Below are 17,451 nucleotides of genomic sequence, written 5' to 3'. Positions count from 1 at the left end.
ATACTGAAAAGTGAAGGGACTGGCTGTTCCCCAGTGTATCAACTAAAGCGGACATTATTTCCTTCAGGTTGAAGTCAAGATAACTCAGCTCCTCCAGATAGTACTAGGAGAAAAGGAGGTGAGAAGAAAAAAGTGTCTTTACTAAGGGCATCTGAGTTTTTTTTTTCTGAAACACTAGGGGATGTTGGCAAGTTAATACTGCCCCTGTCTTCAAAGGGGCCTTTAATTTAAGACATCCAGCTTTCTGGGTGTCCAGCTGCAGAACGGGGCGGGCTGGTTTACCAAGTGTCAGTCTGAATTTCTGGGAAGGGCAGGTGGTACAGGAGAATCAATGTCAGGCCTTCTAGGAAACATAACATCAGTAGAATGTGTTGACCTCCACTGCTCCACGCCGCGTCCTTCTGCAATGATACCGGGTGGCAAAACCTCACATAATTATACCGCTGCTTGTGAAGTGAGGCGGATGGAACATGCCTCATCAGGAAAGGGGTGAATGAAAATTCTGAGTGCTGTGTTACTCTGGTTAACTTCTGGGAATCTAATTATTTGAGAAGAGGTGCACTTAACAAATCATTACATGTGGGTGTGAAAAACCGCTAAAGAATATCACCCCCCTCCCCTCCTCATATACCTTACCCTTCGAAAAAGAAGGCAGGTGAGGGTACATTTAACATTCAGTCTTTTATACTACTAAGTGAAATCAGAACAAAATATGGTAATTAATCCATTGTGCATTCAAGGATTCAGGTTTGAGCAGCAGATGGGAAAAGTTGTGGATCATAACCCCATGCAATATTTGACAGAATATCAGTCAAATATAGTTCACACATCTTCATGTTTCTGTCAGTCCCTCTTATCTAAAGTTAATTTAAAGTGACAAGAACTACATTAGCACTTTTCAAAGGGTAATACAAACTTTAGAATATTCACCTCAAATCAATACCCATTCAGGCTCCTAAATGGCCAAACCAGCAAGTTCCTGAAGGTGATTTCACTTTGCTTGTATGCCCAATTTGCTATCTGTTGCTGGGGTGTATGCATGAGCCTTTAAACACATCAGTTCAAAAGTGTGGTAAAGAAGGTGGTACCTGTTTATCCTCATGAATGCACGTGCACCCACACTCAAAATCTGACTCAGAAACAGGGTCAGGGCAACGCTGGCAAATCTAGTTGTGCAAAGTGATATAGTTTGGGTCTTAGCCTGTGGGTCATTTTTGAACACTTCTTTATGTAAGAGGAGTATTTCGACAGCCTGCTTGTGAGCGGGACACCTACTTTCATTTCACCACCACAATCAGAGAGAGTCCAAACAAGAGCCTTCACACAGGCTCCCACAGGAAGTCTGGTTCTGTGGTCCCACTGCTTGCAGCACACCCCTGCTTTCCTGAAAAGTGCATCGCTTGACAGAAACAGAAAATCCTCTCCTTTTTTTTCCCAATCAAAATAATCTTTGTAAGCACGTGCACGTGCACATCTGCAAATGTATGCTCGGGTATTTTTGTGCCTGACTTGGGTGTGGGACCACAGCGAAGTCCAAATCCTCTGATCTAATGCTATTGCTGTGCTGGTTGCTTCTGCTCCTTGCATTCACATTACCAAATAAGAGATCACACCCTTAAGGGCTGCACAGAGCTCATCTCCAGGGAAGGCGAAAGCACTTCTTGGCATTCAGGCTGTACACATCCAAATGTCGTCCCCCTGCCCCCCCACCCCTGTTACCAATGATTTAAGGCAGGCTCTGAATGAGAAACATAAGGTAAACACCATTTAGTCTTTATTGCCTTCCGTCCCTAAAGCGTAACTTGGCCTTGCCTCTGGAGAGGTGCCCAGCTCAGCCCTTTTGGACACACAATCACAGCTGGGATGTGTGTGTGTCTTCTGGAGAAGGTACAAAAGGGGAAGGATCACATTGACTGAAGGACTCCAGCTTCTGGAGTTCGCTGGGGTTGAGTCACATGCGATTTGTAAGGAGGTGCAAAGCTCCCCAGCAGTGGGTGGGGTGGGCAGGGGGGTGATAACATCCAGTCCCTTCTCATTCTCCTTTTTTTTTTCCATAAAGCAAAACCTAAGGCAATCACTTCTCTGACAAACCAGACTCCACCCCACCTCAAATCCCTCGCAAAGGTTGTGCTCCAAAAGGGGCGATGAGGCAGAACAGCAGGCCAGCCCCAGCTATTCATCATATGTGGAAGGGACTTAGATGGATGAATGGATGAAATCTAAATGTGTGCCTGGCTCGGTTATGGGACTAGGAGAAAACGCAGCAGGAAAAATAGCTAACAGAAAGGTCCCCAAAGAAACAAGCTAAAACAGGCCAGACACACTTCCCCTCATCATTTCAAACCTATGTTAACTTTGCCAAGTCATAGCAAGGCTCTTGGGCAGGATGTGGGTGATAATTCGTTGAGCTGCTCTGCTAGCAGGACTCATTCCAGGTGACATAAATCCCTGCTGAAATCCCGCTGCCACCTGTGGCTTCCCAAAGGGCTGAACTGGACCCTTTTGGTGCCTAACTGAGAACAAGTTTATTTTCTTTTACAGCTCTGACCTATAAGTATTTTTAGGTTCACACGAGGAGATTGTTACCACCCAATGGAACTAGAGAGCTCCAGGGTTTTGTGTGCCCAGTCATATACATGTACAGGTGTGATACACACAGTTCTTCTTTTCAGCATGGCATTATGTTTATGCAAATATCTATAATTGTAAAAAAACCCCCAAAAACCAAACCCAAAAAACTTCAAGGTGCAAAACACCTCCTGGAACCAGACATGCCCGTCCACCCATCTGCTTGTCCTGCCCCGTACCTTCTCATTGCCAATAAACCTAAAGTGGGCTCTACTAGACAGAGGAAGCAATGAACAACTGGAGTCAGACTACACATGTTCTTTATGGTTGACTTGATGATCGTAAAGACCTTTTTTCAACCTAAATGATTCTGTGATTCCCCGATTCATAGACCACTTTCCTGCAGCACAAAATAGCACCAGCTGCCAGGTGGCCATGATAGAGGAGCGTCAAAACACAGGCACCTTGAGTTCCTCTTGCCCTTGGTGGAGTTTTCAGATGAAACACAGACATCGAAACCAGGTTTACTCTCTTTTTTACCCATTTTTTACCCAGATGTGCTCCAACAGAGACTGTGTGCTCCTCTGGGCTGGCCAAGGGCTGTCTGCCACTCACATGCTTTGGAAAAACTGCCATGTGCTGCAGCTGTTCCTCAGGAGACTGGGAGCATGGCCAGAAATCAAAGGAATCTTCTGTAGGAATCCAGGAGCCAGGCCACACCTGGGACCCCAGGACAGCCCAGAAAAAATCCCTGCTGCGGAGTTCCCTGCCCTGATGGCTGGCCAGCAGTGCTCTTTGCTGCCCTTCCTGCACCAGCACCCTGTACTGTTCTTGCCCATGCCACGTTTAGGGTTACACAAGGCAAGTTTGAAAAGGACTGACTTGCTACTTCTGACTCCTTCTTATGCACCCATTCTTTGTGCCCCAGGACCCCGTGACATCAGTTGATGAAGCTGAGGCCACCACTGGCAATCCCAGACACTGGGAGTTGTAAATCTGCTCTCCTCCTTCCTATATCTCTCCCGTAGAGGAAAGGATTTGGTGAGGGACACATTAGAAATGAGGAGCACATCCCAATTTGGGGGTTAAACACTGCTTTTCCTTTCTTTCAGGAACCTGTGCTACTTTACTATGCTATTCTTGACTTCAGAACTATAGCGATCTGTGAGAGCAAAATTATTCTTCTTTTCCCCTCTGTAGCTTGACAGAATTACATACTTTCTGCAAGACACTGCCTCCTTTTGAGGTATGCACTGCAAGCAGCCATACACAATGCCATGGAAAACTGCGCTCGCATTTTTCTCTCGTCATCTGTTTCCCAAGATACATGAAATTGGTACAAATCGATGTGCTCTCCCTGCCTTACATTTTCCATGTGATTTCTCAAACTTTTAAAGCCTGCTAAGAGAACCACACCACAGGAGGAAAGCTTCACCCTGGGAAGACAGGCATTGCCAGCCTGGCTGGCAGCAGAGCTGCAGAGCCATCTGAGCAGGTCACCCCCTGGAGCGAGAGCCGTGAGCTCCTGCAGCCTCCGGGGCTGCCCAGGAATGGAACTGGCATCCTCCCTCCTCTTGAGTAGACCATGGCAGCAATTAATTGCATGGTAATGCAAGGATGCAATCAGAGCCCGGGCAAATACAACTTATCCCTTCTCTGGGCCTCCAAATTTAGAACATTTTCACTCAGCAGTTCACCCAGACACACTGGTGAGAGTTGACCGTGGATGAGATTCCGACACCCTTGTTAGCACTGCTGTGCTGCCATCCTCTTGCTCTGCGGGTGAGAGAGTTGGGTGCTGATGATCTGAGCAGGCACTTGGTTACCTTCCCACTCTGTTTTGATGACATCCTTGTTCGGGTGTGTTTTCCTGACAGCACGTCATCATAGCCATCTTGATCTTTCTTCCAGGTGGCCTTTTCGATGGTGTAACTCCCTGGTTTTATCCATCAACCTGCTATATTTCAATTATGCCACTTACAAAGAATGCAGAGTACTTAAATCTAATTTGTTTGTTTGTTCTCCCTTTGCTGTTCCCTGTGCTCTCTCTCAGTTTTTATCCTCAAGCAGTGAACTTCCCAGACCAGGACAGTCCTCCGTGGATGTTTGGAAACAAGCTGAGTGCATAAAATCTTACAATTCTGGGTCCATCATCTCCCCTTCCCCCCACCTCACCACAAATGGACTCTATTACTAATCATAACTCACAGCCAACATCTCTTTGGTTTTAGAGAGGAAGAGATTTTCAGCCTCGGGCAAAAGACATCCAGTCTGATCATGAGAGATGCTGAAAGCTACGGGGGTTGCTGGCTCATAGTATCACTGAGGATATAGTCCTTGGGGAATAACTTCCTCGCTCATCTAAGTTTTCTTTCATCCAAAATTCAGGCCTGCCCTGTCCCAGTTAGCTGAATAAAATCTTTAAAAGTAAAGAATGGTTTTGGCTGCCTCTGGTGGGTTTTTTTTTTTCAGTTCTGAGCACCATGGAGGGAACCTGACTCCCAGAGATGGCCAAGCAACTCAGTTTCTGAAAAAGAAATCTCTTCACACATCCCAAGCTGAACACCCTGAAGTGCAGGGATCTGAAACCTCAGGTCACTTTTGAAAATTTTCATAAAAGACTTCATAACAAAACAATCATCTGAAAATTTCGAGGTTCCTATCAGATACAGAACTTGAATCCACCTTCTCTGCTACAAAAAAATGTAAAATAATTAGTTTGGTGTCTTGCAGCATCTGGAAATATTGAAGAAAGACAATAAACCTGTAGAAAGCAAAGTTTTACTATGACTGAGGTAGAGGTCTGCTAACCTGCACTCTGCTACCTTGTTCACTGCTTCCTTTTAAAGCCAGTGGAGAAAGATCTCCCAGCCAACTCCACGTGTTTGTGTACTATTTACACCTTTATTTATATTATCTTAATTACTTTGTATCACATATAGTTTTAAAAACCTTTCTTTTAGTAACAAAGCTTTCCCGCTCACTTTTGTCTTGCTTTTAAAAATAAACAACTTAAAAGAAGGCAAGATCAGAGGATTAAGTAAATTAATGAGAAAGATACTTAAAAGGCTTTCAAAGTCTCCTTCTTGCAACACTAATATGTAGATTTCTTAAAAAAGTAATCATGAGTTCGCAACTCAAATTAGCACCACTGTATATATTAAGGGAGTTCTGGCTATGAAAATTGGACCCATCCCCATAAAAGAGACCAACTACATTTGGTTTAATTTTCTTTTTCCTTTCACTGCATTTCCCACTAATTGGCTGGTGATAGCATTTCTATTTTCAGATTCAATGTGGCATGCATGCTTTGGGCTCTTCCAAGAGAGGGACATGGTGCATCTTCATGCACCAGGTGTGGAGAACATGGGGCGATGTGCTGCTCAGCTGTTGGGAAAGGCATGAGGAGCTGGGTCTCTGAAGCAGCTGGCGGGTGCCCACGTGGTGTTCTGCAGGCATGGAGGGATGAGGAGATGGCTAGGGGATGCCTGAGTTAGTAAAAAACCAGTAAACACAGATCTACACAACTGAGGAAACCATAAAGGATACAGACTAGAGATGGATGTCCTAGCCACGAGGCACAGAAAAGTATGGAAGTAGGGAGCAATTATAGAAACTTGTCATACGGCGCAATAGGAAAGACTTTGACAACCTAACCTGTGGCACAGAGGCAACTTGCATCTTTTTGTCACTGAAGACAAAAGACAAGTGCAAGAGGCACCCTTTTACAGAAAAACAACAACTTTTTCCCACTTCACTCCCTCAAGGTCCCATTAAAGCCACTGGAGACCAGAGCAGCTCTGCACTCTGCAGTGCAGCACCCCCCTTCCCTCACCCTTACTTTCTGTTGGACAGAAATAACTCCAGCTTCTCACTAGAAGCAGGAGAGCCTCTGGGCAACAAAGCACTCCAACTGCACCAGTGAGCACTGAGCTCCGCATGGCACAGTCACGAACAAGCAGTGGGGCTGAGGAGCACGCACTGCATTTTGATGTCTGATGCATCAGTGTTGTCCTCCTCTCAACACACAGGAACGGTGAGAATTAAGAGCATGCAATATTCCTTCACTTTTGTGTCCATTAGCAGAGTCATGCAGGCTCCTTGCACCTCCTCTGAAGGACCTCAGCTTTACCCACCTCAACTTTGGCTGTGCGAATTCACTCCGTCCTGCACTCCTGAAAAATCAATTCCAAAAGACTTAATTCTTAAAGTTGATGTCTTAAAGAAATTTGGAGCAAACCCTTGTTTTGGCCAATGGAAACATCAGAGGCCATAGGAGGTGATCCCATCTCCCAAAGTCCTTCCTCTGAGCATGCAGTTCCAACGAGTGGAGAGAGAAATTCTAACGAAACTTTTACTAGCATTTAGAAATTCAATTATCTAAATTTTGTGAGGAGGGTTTAGTCTTAGTTAAAAAATAAATAAATAAATAAAAAAAATCCCCTGAACTGTTGTTGAAAAGGTATAAAATGAGATTAATGGTGAAGTAAGTGCGTGCGTGCGCGCGTGTGTGTATAAGCATGCTACGGAATTCTTTTATCTCATTGAAAGACATTTGATACTTATTAAAAGATTATTGCTTTAAGGCATATTTTGATTTTCTGCCTAAGACTGTGTGGAGAGTCTTGCTACTGAGATAATAACAAAGAAACCTTAAACATGAAAAAAATACCCACATGAAAGATAGTATGTTCCCTATTAGTACTGGTATCATTTTCCGTGGGATTACTTCTCTCCAAATATAACAGAAGTTTAAAAGTAAAAGCCCATTTCCAGTAAAAAGAGACACCACAAGGTAGTTTTGAACTTTTTTTTTTTTGTATTCAAAACTGCCAGTGTCTGATACTTCATTAAGCAATTATCAAGTGACTATTTACTTCAAAAAATTATTTACAGTTTCGAGAGCTATGCTAAGGAGGATACAACCAACTGTGCTGCATATATCAAGACATTTGGAGTTAGACAAATCTATTAGGCATGCCCCAACAATGCTTTTAAAACTTGAAGAAAGCTACACTTTTTTTCTGCTCTTAGATGAAAGCGCTTTGGGGAACCGAGGAGCAATCACGTGCAATTTTAGAATGACTGCAACCTTTTAGAAACTTGTATATGTATTTGATGCATTTTTTGATATATACATATATATTTTATATATTTGGCATGTGTGTGTTTTTACTTCAGTGTTTCTAGTCTCAGTTTACAGCACCTTACTTTCTGCCTTCAGAGCTTGCCGAAAGGTGGAGAGGCAAGCGTAACGCATGTAGAAGAAAATTTCAATCAGTAAGATGGCACAGCTGTAAATACAAGCTCCTTTCAGCTGCAAAACTGTTAGTTTAGAGGAGTAATTTAATTTTTATTGAAGATAATTAAAGTCCATTTAAATTGATTTAGGTGCAGAAGATAACCTTCTTCAGAGGGAAGGAAAATAATTACGGTACATAAAACTAAATAAATGGCATGGAAGCAAAGGACAATCCCAAATCTACAGACCCTTCCTAGTGTACAATGTACTGAAGTTTAAATACCACATTAATAACCTCCTGAGCACAGAGAGATTTTAAATATATACCTGATTAGCAGAATGGCACATACAATTAATTCTCCCACGAAGATGTGCAAATATATTACTTACTCAGAAGCATTTACGCATTAAAATGTAGACAAATATTTTCTGTGTTATGACCTACACTTATTTCAACAACATCCATCACTAGAATAACTGTACTGCCTGTATGAACATGCATATACTCATTTGTATGAACATCGATGAGCAGGTTACGTGGAACACATTTAGAAGAAGAAATAAATAAATAAATAAAGCTGTGATTTTTTTTCTATTTTTTTTTCTTCCTGACAGAACAGAAAGGTTAAGGGATCACTGAGTGAGGCAAGAAGTTCTCTGGCATTAGAGGGAGACTGCAGATCAAGAGAATATTATTTTAATAGCAAAATAAAATCTTTTTTACATTCAGTACTTCCTTTGTTTCATCCAGGACACTAGGCATTAGGAAAGGGACACAGCCCTAGGAATGTAGCAACCCAAACCCCATTAAACATGCATGGGGAAGATTTCCAGCCTGCTGTGCAGGGAGTTACATGCCCAGGCTCTGTTAACAACAGTAATTGTGCATATAATTTCCTGTGCGTTGCTCTGAAAATTCACCCTACAGACTTTAGCTCCATGTCAAGTAACTCAACAGCCATTTATTATATTCTGAGGGCGGAAACCAGAACTTTGAAACTGCAGGATGGAAGCAGTTGCTTTTGCTCCTCTCCCTTTCTCACAGTTTTCCCAGTCTAAGGGTGGAGTGCATCTCCAAAGGATGCAAGGTCTCCTGCGTGGTGATGGCTCCCCCATACCTGGTCTGGGCTCTGCAGGACACATATTGGGGTCAGCAGATGTCTGCTTGCAGACAGAACTCTCTGGAGCTTGGTTCCACCTCTGAGGACCTTGCAGAGGGCTGGAGGGGGTAGTCCACACAATAAAAAAGGTTACCAGGTCAGAAGGTGCAAGCGAAGCTCTGAGAGGAACAGTTTGGAGTAAGAAACCCATCTGAAAGTGCCCCAGTATCAGCCGTGAGGCATGCCAACCGCCCACCGCTGTCCTACAAAGCTCAGAGTTTTATGGGATTGGACCATAGAATAATTGAAATAAAAACTTTCTGTCCTGGAAAAGCAGCAAAATGCCAAGCTGCCTTCCCTGGCAGACAAGCAATTAAAAGTTTGGCTCCATCTGCTCACAAAAGAGTGAAAGCACAAAGCAAAATGGAGACTAGATCTGAGGAGACTACAGAATCAGGGCAAGCCATGAAGGTAATTTGCTGTGGGAAACCATTGGGCTCCAGAAGATCTTACAGCGAATTACATTGAATGAGATCACCTCCCATCCCCACCTAGTCCTCTGTACTGGGATACTAATTAAAAAAAAAGTACACAAATTAATGATCCATGTGAGTATGTACACACTCAAGCATCCAAAGCACCAGTTTGACCATGTACCTAAAGAATCTCATCCCCTCCATCGTGCTCCTCACCAAACCACCCCCTCAGCCACTCTCTCAGCACCGAAGTGAAAGGACGAGAGGGAGAAAGCAGAACAAACCCAAGATGGTCTTGGCACAGTGTGCCCACAAGGTTAGGCTGTGATCCACTAATGAATAAGGTTCTCCAGGGAACAATTCCACATCAGTAGGTGGAACGGCTAATCTAATAGGTTTCTTCCATATCTAAATTCTATAATGGTGTAACTTGCAGCAGGGAGCATGTGATCACTCTTTGAATAAGCAGTGGGAGGGGAAAGGATATATTTAATGGTCAGAATTAGTTTCCTTACATTGGCTTCCTGAGCCATTGTGCAGAATATGCAGCCTAAGAGTAGTGTGAGACTTTTTTTTTTTTTTTTTTGATTTTGAAATGGGTACACATCAAATACACCCATCCCCCAGTCACAAGAAAATTCTCGCCACATGCTTCTGTCCTCCAGACTTACACAGCATTTTATTGTATGGAACACATCAAAAGGGTTTGGTTCTCTTGTAAAAGTTTTACAGGAAAATCATTGAAGAGCGGTGTAACTTTTTTTTTTCTTTTTTTTTTTTTTTTTTAAATTCAAAACTAGAACCAATATTCTGGATTCCCACACTTTGGTGTGGACTAAGAGAGAGCTGTGCTTTTCTGTACAGTAGAGCAGAAATACAGACCCTGTATAATTAGAATTGCAGTCATGGCCTGTGGGATCTAGTGATTTGGACATATTTTATTTAACCAGCTTAGTAAAAGGTAATATTCAGCAGCTGTGATCTATAGCAGAATTACAATTTTTAGGGTCAAGGAGGGATTTTGATATTAGGAGGTTGGGCAGAATTGCTGTAAAATCTCATGAGCTGTCGTTAAAAATAAATGAGAAAATAGGTTATCCAAGAGTCATTGTAAGGGAAAAATCAATAGGCAGTGTCTATTCACTTGGGCTATCAAAATCCTTGAAATTTGAACAAAAGTTTCACGTTTAGTGTGCTGTAGGTTTTGAAATGTAAGTGGTGAATGCTCTGTGGGTACAAATTCATTGTGCTGTGCATTCAAACAAGGAGAAACCCTTCTGAAGTTCTGGAGTTCTGTATTAAGATAGTACAGTTCCTTCGTCACTGAGTCAGACATGTAAAACAGTTGCCAGTGAAACTTCAGAAGCAATTTTAGCTAACTGATGACAAACTCTCTCTTGGAAATATATCACATTTCTCTATCTCACCTTGCTCCTCTGGGGTTCCCTCCCGCCTCCGGCTCCCGGCGGATGCAGAGGGGCTGCAGTCCTGCAGCCTGGACAACTTTCTGCAAAACTGCAGCTGATGGAGATTGGAAATGAGCATTATTGATAATTCGGAGCAGGACACATAATTGATATGGAAAGGGTGTATCATCCTCATTCAGAAACAATTAACTTCCCCCTCCAACACAGCAGTTCAAAGAAGCCTCAGCCTTTTAAATATGAATGAGTATAACTTCAAAATATGCAACTATTAGCTATTACAATATACACATGGAGTGGGATTGGGGTTTTTTTTTTGTTTTGGGTTTTGGTTGGGGTTTTTTTTTTTGTATTCTCTTAGCTACAAAATTTAAGTGTGTCTTGGACACAGATGTGCGGGTGCATAAGTTGCATGTAGACTCCAATCAGTTAGAAACAGGGAGGGGAATCTGAGCTGGTCACACTGCTGTCAGACTGTATTATTTTATTTGAGCCACAGCCTTGTGCGCCCCCCAACCCCAAAGTCCAGTTAATTCTCAGTTCAAGACAGAAAACCAGGACTTTGCAGAACGTAGAAGAATTAGCAGACTACACTCATGGCAAAAGGACATCCAAAACCTTTCCCCAAAGCTCAACAACACAGAGGAACTCAACAGACAACAACTTCTGCAGAAGCCCGATGAAGATTTGTACATTGTTAATTTGATTGCAGAGGGTGCATGTTAAATAGAAGAGAACTGACTTTGTCACTGTCATCTGAATCCATTCAGTCAGTGCAACAAAGGTATATTTAACTAAAATATGAAACAGACTTGCTAACACCGCATTATTTTCTCAGGCTTACAAAGTTAAAAAAAAAAATTAAACTGAATATAAATGACTTTGAGCATTTTTTATGACACCCACAGCCTAAGTGATCCAGATAATGTAATCTAACCATCATTAGAAACCATGAAATTACAATTCCTCCGGGATGGATATTTATCTCTCTGTTACATACAGAAAGGCGATTAATTAGTAGCTCTTTCAGTGTTTAACATTTCTGTGTACTGAGGCTGATTAAAATCTAACTGCAGAACAGCTATCATAGCTAACACGTATTCTAGGGAAAGTTTAGCTGGGGCACGAAGCAGCACCTGAAAAAGAAAACTTAAAAAAAATGTACTCTTAGAAGCAGGTAGCTTCAAAGCCGAAACCCAGGCTTCCATCTAATTTCTATTGCATGCAGCAATCAGGACAATTACTGAGATTTCAAACCCCTCAGTGTTAGAAACAACTAAACCCACGTCAAATATTTGTGCACAGCAGTAACGTTCACAGCATACCCATTCCATTTCGAGGAATGTATGTAGCGCAGGGTCGTGAAGCGACTCACACAGCCATGTCTTGAATGGCTTATTCTGAAATTGAAATGGGGAGTGCTTGCTGGGGCAAGTGTGTCTCTGTGTGTGTGTGTGTGTGTGTGTGTGTGTACATACCCTGTGCTGGCAGCACAGCGCGCACACGCTGTGTGGGCTAAATCCATATTTCTGGTGTAATTTCACTGGCTCATGTGGAATGCACAGAAGATGTGTCAATGTGTGTATGCAGCTTCCTCCAGGATCTCTCGTGAGGGACAAGAGGACATGGATAATTTCACTTTGGGAGGGATAAACAGAAGCAACTTTAGTAGGATTGATTTCCAGAGCATTCCTACTGTGAATGAAAATATCGGAGGAATTTAATGGAAAGGCAGCTGAAATACCAGAAAAAACACAAATCACTAATCATTATTTTGAAAATAATTTCCTTTTTTTGGCATCACTGTACCTAGGTATGCACCCTAATATGTCTGGGCTGGTTGAGAAGAGAGACAGAACTTTAAAAGCAAATGTGAGCAGCTTAGCACAAAGACCAAGGGAACCCTGGTTTTCATTTAGTTTTTTTGAAACTATCAATCAGCTGAGACCACAAATCAGTGCTGGATGTAGATCATGCTTTAGTGAGGACAGATAGAAATTAGAAATACTTCTAAAACAAAGTGGAAAGAAAGGACACCTCACCACCCCTACCCCCCCAGTCCAGGTCCCACAAGAACTGAGCCACTGATTCCTAATCCGCTACATTGTGCTGAGTATTGTGTAGATGCTGCTCTCTTCTGGCTGCCTACACAAATTTTAATATGCAAAATGTTAATAAAAAGTGAAATAAAAGGCTGTGAAAATCAAACATGGCCTCAATGCGCTGAGGGCAATGGAGCCACCCTCAAGGCCTCACCACAGAGAGTTGACCCATACCCAGCCGCTTCGTAGCTCTGCTCCAGCACCACGCTGGTCAGGAGCTCCTCCAAAATTTCCCTCCTGCCTTCCTGAATACCCCACTCAGGATGGCCCATGTTCATATCTGGAGCCAAGGGGAAGGCATGCTCTTGTTTTTCAAGCTGGGGATGGGCAGCACTACCTACTGCAGGCACTTTCAGCTATACCATGACAGGCAAGGGCACAGCTGCCAATGCTGCTGGGGTTGCGTGCCAGATATTCTGCACTTCATGGTAAGCTGGAGTAGCAATAGCTCAGTCCCATATTTTTAAAAAACAAGGACAACTGAAAAACAGTGAGAAGATTAAAAAACCCAAAATAAAACAGCCAAACACTTTTAAACTCTCAAGTGACTGACGCATCAGGACAAAGATCTTTGAGCCTACCCAGCGCAACCAAGCTACCCAACCGAGTACATCAGTGGTCACACACTCACCCTGCTTCAGAGAGAGCAGAGGAGTGAGATTCCTTTGAACAGGTTGGGTATCCCATTATCCCATATCCGTGTCATCCCATTGCTCCACTGCAGGATGCAACAGGGTAGGACATTACTGGTGTCTAAAGTGAGCCCAAGGTGGTTGACTTCTTTCTACCCACTAGCTCCACGGCACCTCCATACTACATATGTGTCCTTATCAGCAGATTTCCTCAGGCAGATGTAATGGTCCTGCTGGGTCATTTCAGCACTTCAGAAGAGGTGCTACGCTTATTGCTCCATCCATCCCATCTGCCATATGGTAACATCATGTAACTGCTGCCTGAGAAAAGGCTGCTGTGAGGGCAGGTGGGACCTGTGGGCAGCGCAGGTTCAGAATGTCCACAGACACACACATCACCAGTCTGAGCCTTCGGCGTGCAAGCCAAAATATCTCATCCTAGAGACAGAGTAAATCAACTATTGCAGACTTAAACCTAACTTCTTGCCCTTCCTAAGGCCTCTTCTTAAAAATGAAGTTAATCTCTAACTCAAGGGATGACATCTGGCTAGGTTCAATGTCCCTGAAGCCCCACAGATCACCCAGTCAGGACACACAACTTGGTCTGAAGCCTTATGAAGGTGAGAAGTATTTCCCTGGCAAGAGACTGGCTGTTCTTGGTGGAGGAGGACGGGAGCTCTGTGTTTGCATGGTACTGGTTTGCTTCTGCTGCAGGAAGGAGAGGAAGCATGGTCCTCACAGTGTCTGCAGGACTCACAGGGATATCTGTTACAATTCATTAAGCAGCGCTCTAAGAAGTTGCTATAATAACATTTCAACAGAGTTTCCAGAGGGAGTCTGAGAAACTACAGGAAAAGCCGACAAGTTTCAATCCATTTATCAAAGCACTTCAAGACAGATGAAACAGCAGAGATGCTTAGTGAGGAATGTCTCTCTTTCTGGGTGTCCAGAGCATTTCAGTAAATAAAAAGCTCTTTAAAAATAAGTCAATACAATGGAATCCCTTTTGCCTTTTGCCAGCGCTTGTATTACACTTACACCCAAATGACCCTCCTACCTATTATGCTGCAGCATTTACATACACATCAAATGGGTGCTTTTCACTTACATAATACATTTAATCCAAGGATTACAGAGCGCGTAATATATTAAACATTACAACACCTCGTGAGGTAGGTTAGCATTAATGAAGTTGCAGTGGGTAAACTGAGGCACGAGCTAGCTTTATGACTTGCCTGTGGTCCCACAGTCAATCAGCGGAAAAGTCATTAAGACGCTCTTCAGACAAACAGCAGACACGCACATTCACATGTTTGTATGGGTAAAATAGACTAATCCACATTTTCAAAAGCAACTTTAGCTACTCAGGCCCTGATTTTCAGGACGAGGGAGAACAAAAGGCAAATAGGAGAAGATATAAAGAACACAAGGCAAATATTTGCTGTTAGAAAGAATGGGGTTTTTTTGTATGCCAAATTGCATACGCAAAACAAAGAGGCATCCAAAACTGAAGGACACTTGAGATGCTGGTCTCCAATAATTTGATTTTCCGAGTAAAGATTTTTCTAGACCTGCAACAGGGGTTTTGTTAGGGTTTTGTTCAATAACGTCGGTTTATATTTAGCTTTCGTATAGCAGATAGAGAAAAAAAAAATCTGTGGTTAAGGTCTTTGAGCCAAGCATCTAGGATAAAATTTTCAAAAGCACTCAACAGTGGCTTTTGAAAACAGAATTAGGCTAGTTGCTGAGACAAGCTTTGAAAGCTACCCCCTGCCTCCTTCAGCATTTTAACTGAGAGCTGATTTCCTCGGACATGGTACCGTTCCCCGTTTCAGTCTCCCCATCTCATGGCCTTCACCAGTATCTCTAAGTCAAGCTGGATTTAAAACCAGGAAAACAAGCAGGAGATGGGGCGATGCAGGAACTTGTGGTCATGACCTCCCCAGCATGTCTGTTGGCCGAGAGTGGTGTAGCTGGACACAGGGATGCTCCCTGGGGTGGCTCCCACTTTCCAGCCAGCCTTTGTTCTCTTTGTGGGAGCACTGGCTAATAGAGGTGTACACCCTTCGCCTGATGGTTAGGTGAGGCTATAATTACCTCAGTAATAAAGGTCTGATTCTTCCCTGCTCTGCACCTCCTCTGCTGGTCAGGAATACTTGTCTAAAGTGGGTGCAAAATGCTACCAGATCAGAAAGATGACATTTTACATCAATGGAAATGACCAGGTGTAAGGAACAAAGGCCTACATAACAATGCTCGCAACTCTGTTGTCCTTTAATTAAGTAGTTCCTGGGGCAATGACACTAATGAGGCCTTGTTTCCTCAGGGTTGGATTCTCTAGTATCTAAATGGGATGTGAGCTTTTCCTGGGGAGAAAGGCATTTATAATTTCTCCTTCCCAGGTGGTGTCCAATTTGGGTGGATGTCACGCTGAAGCCTTTCTCTTGGTAGGGACACCAGCGGGACCTCTCTCCTCTCAGCTGCTCATTTGCCTGAAACCTACAGGAATTTTTGAGAGCTCTGCTCTTCTATTAAATTTGGCTGAATTCGGTAAAAGAGCCCAAAGTTAGCAGGGGACAGGAAGACAAATGCATCAAATGAGGCAAAGTCATAAGCCTGGCTTTACTAAGAAGAGCAGGTTAACTGTTATTTCGACTTACAAGCAAGTTTTCTAGTTGCGTGGCAGCCTCATAGGGTATTGTTTTGCTGCATTGGCAGGCATGCCTGGCTGCAGACCCTGCAGGCAGTATCAATAAAGGGAGTCGGTACACATGAGTACCTGCAAGCAGGGCATGCAGCTCAGGGAAGGAGACGTTACTTAGCTGGATGCGGAAGAGAACCGGGAAGTTCATTAAATCCACAGAAGAAGCAATAATGTTCACCAGGGACGGCATTGACCGGGCAAGGTCGTGGGTCTGAATGGAGAAACTGCTTGAACAAGGCAGCAGCAAGAGAAGGATTTCTTTGGGTTTGGCACAGCCAACATGGCAACCAGCAGCTTGCAGGCACCATACAGCAGTCAGTGCAGCTTGGTATGATTAATTATCTACCTCTCTGGCCACAGGACGGCACGGACAACCCCCTTTCTATATGGTTTTTAATGGCTCAGTACTGGGTAAAGCCTTCTAAGACTCATAAAACATCCACTTTCTAATGCTGCTCTCTGGCAGGACAGACGTCCAGCTAATGCTTTCCCTTCATGTGTTTCTGAACGTCCCATTAATAAACGGGCACTGGTCTAGTGAGAAACCTGACATTAGCTTGCAGAGGCCACATCCTTTGTTGGGTAAGCCACCACTACAACTTAATGTCTTTTCCTGTGATAAAGCCAAGGCTACAGACACTGAGGGAGGACCCAGGCTGTACTGCAGGCCTTGCAGGAGAAAGCTGCAGCAGATCCCCAAAACACTGCGGTACCTGTGGGCGACACATCTCCTCACACTTAGCTAACCTCATGGAATAAGCAGCATTTGTAGGTTATATAGAGTTTTTTACAAAATTATAGGTGCCCGGGTGAAAACAAGCTATCCCCAAACCCTCCCCTCCAACTGCAGACACTATTTTACTTCCACTTGTGCACAACGGTTTCCCAAGCAGGTTTTCTGACATGAAGAGGTAATCATGTCTGTGTGTTTGTGGAAGACGGAAAGCTACACAGACAGAGGGCTGGGAGCATTCCCTCTCCGGGTCTGTCCCTGTTGAACTCGTCTGGCGCGAGACAGAGGTAGAAGCAACAGCTCCCAGCAGTACCGCGCTGCTACGGCCATACCTTCAGGAAAAGTCCAAGGAACTACCAGTGGACCTTCCTCAGCAGCAGATCAATACGGAGCTTCGTATCAGCCGAGCCGTTATTCACGCCAAAGGCAGTTGTTTGGATGAAGGGATGAAGAGTGCACAAGTTCATCGG

This window comes from Gallinula chloropus, assembly GCF_964237585.1.
Source record: "Gallinula chloropus genome assembly, chromosome: 5".
Lineage (NCBI taxonomy): Eukaryota > Metazoa > Chordata > Aves > Gruiformes > Rallidae > Gallinula > Gallinula chloropus.
This window is presented reverse-complemented; position numbering follows the sequence as displayed.